Below are 2,455 nucleotides of genomic sequence, written 5' to 3' on the forward strand. Positions count from 1 at the left end.
CCTCTCTCTATATCCCTCTGTTCCCCAGTCTGTCCCCTCTCTCTATAGCCCAATGTTACCCAGACTCTCCCCTCTCCTTATTGCCCACTGTTCCCAGTCTGTTCTCTCTCTCTCTATCCCACTGTTACCCAGCCTGTCCCCTTTCTCTATATCCCACTGTCCCCCAGTCTGTCCCCTCTCTCTATATCCCATTTTTCCCCTGTCTGTCCCCTCTCTCTATAACCCACTGTCCCCCCATCTGTCCCCTCTTTCTACATCCCACTGTTCCCCAGTCTGTCCCCTCTCTCTATATCCCTCTGTTCCCCAGTCTGTCCCCTGTCTATATCCCACTGTTCCCCAGTCTGTCTCCTCTCTCTATATTCCACTGTTCCCCATTCCGTCCCCTCTCTCTATATCCCTCTGTTCTCCAGTCTATCTCCTCTCTCTGTATCCCACTGTTCCCCAGTCTGTCCCCTCTCTCTATATCCCTCTGTTCCCCAGTCTGTCCCCTCTCTCTCTATATCCCACTGTTCCCCAGTCTGTCCCCTCTCTCTCTCTGTCCCACTGTTCCCCAGTCTGTCCCCTGTCTCTGTATCCCACTGTTCCCCAGTCTGTCCCCTCTCTCTCTATATCCCACTGTTCCCCAGTCTGTCCCCTCTCTCTCTTTCTCACTGTTCCCCAGTCTGTCCCCTCTCTATTTCCCACTGTTCCCCAGTCTGTCCCCTCTCGGTGGAGGGTTCGGGGTGGGGTAAGAGGTGGGGTTTTGGGGAATGTGCTGTCGATGCGTGAGTCGCTGCGGTGGGTCTTGTAGATGGTACACACTTCTGCGGCTTTGCCTGGGGAAGGAGGGAGTGTTGGAGTTGAAGCAGGGTCTGGGGTTTCAGAGTGTTGACCACGCTGGGTAAGGGGGTGTGGGGGTGCTTTGTCCCTGGGACAGTGTGGACTTTCCCGAATGTTGTCAGAGCTGCCCCCCCCATCCAGGGCAGGTGGGTACTATCCCCTCCCCCCTCCTGCCTTGTGGATGGTAGAACAGGCTTTGGGTCATGTGTGTGGGGTTGGGGTTTCAGGACGGGAGTTACTCGCTACAGAATTCCCAGCCTCGTCCCTGCTCCTGTAGCCAGAGGATTGATGTGGGGCTGGGGGTCCAGGACAGTCTCTGCTCAATGGGGACCTCCAGGATGTCGGTATTTGGGTGGGAGGGGTAGGGAGGGTCAGTGATGGGGACCCAGGATGTGGTATTCGGGGGCGGTAGCAGGAGGGGTCCCTGTGAAGGAATGGATTCAGGAACGGGAACACCCAGGACGTTGACGTGGTTTATGTCAATAACTTCTCGTTCATGTAGGTGACTCAGGCGGACCTTTTACAATCAAAATTAGACAGAGATGGATCCAGGTAAATACAGCGTCTTTCTTACACACTCACTCACACTCTGTCTCACACACACTCTCTCTCACTCACTCTCTCACATGCACTCTCTCACACTCACTCTCTCACACTCACAGTCTCTCACTCTCTCTCTCACTCACTGTCTCACACTCACTCTCACTCACACTCTCTCTCACACACACTCTCTCACTCACTGTCTCACACTCACTCTTTCACACTCACACTCTCTCACACACACACTCTCTCTCTCACTCTCTCTCTCACACACTCTCATTCATTCTCTCTCTCACACGCACTCTCATTTCCCTCACACTCTCTCTCACACACTCTCTCACACTCACTCTCTCTCTCACTCACTCTCTCTCTCACTCACTCTCTCTCTCACACACACTCTCTCACTCACAAACACACTCTCTCTCTCACACACATTCTCTCTCTCAATCGCACACACGCTCTCTCACTCACAAACTCTCCTTCTCTCACACTCTGTCTCTGACACACACACTCTCTCTCACACACATTCTCTCTCACACACACTCTCTCACACACACACTCTCTCTCTCACACTCTCTCTCTCTCTCACACTCTCTCTCTCTCTCACACATTCTCTCTCACACACACACTCTCTCTCTCACACACACACTCTCTCTCACACACACTCACACTCTCTCTCACACACACACTCTCTCTCACACACACTCACTCTCTCTCTCACACACACTCTCTCTCACACACACACTCTCTCACACACTCTCTCACACACATACTCTCTCTCTCACACTCTCTCTCTCTCTCACACTCTCTCTCTCTCTCTCACACTCTCTCTGTCTCACAGACACTCTCTCTCACACACACACTTTCTCTCATGCACTCACACACACACTCACACACATACAGACAAATGAACATTAAGACAATCAAACACAGAGGGGTTTAGGTCCATTGGTGCGGTGTAGAGCGCGAGTGAACGGGAAGGGGTTTGGGGTCCATGGGGACGGTGTAGAGCAGGAGCGAACGGGAAGGGGTTTGGTGTCCATGGGGACGGTGTAGAGCGGGAGTGAACGGGAAGGGGTTTGGGGTCCATGGGGAT

At 53.1% G+C, this 2,455-nt stretch overlaps 1 protein-coding gene across 1 annotated transcript in view; it reads left to right on the forward strand.

Annotated features, from left to right (window-relative positions):
* LOC109926608 (beta-1,4-galactosyltransferase 3) overlaps window positions 1-2,455 on the forward strand; it is a 6,762-nt gene that overhangs the window by 848 nt on the left and 3,459 nt on the right. The window lies entirely within an intron of this gene.

Source organism: Rhincodon typus, unplaced genomic scaffold, assembly GCF_021869965.1.
Source record: "Rhincodon typus isolate 14 unplaced genomic scaffold, sRhiTyp1.1 hic_rhity00000299, whole genome shotgun sequence".
NCBI classification, from domain to species: Eukaryota; Metazoa; Chordata; class Chondrichthyes; order Orectolobiformes; family Rhincodontidae; genus Rhincodon; species Rhincodon typus.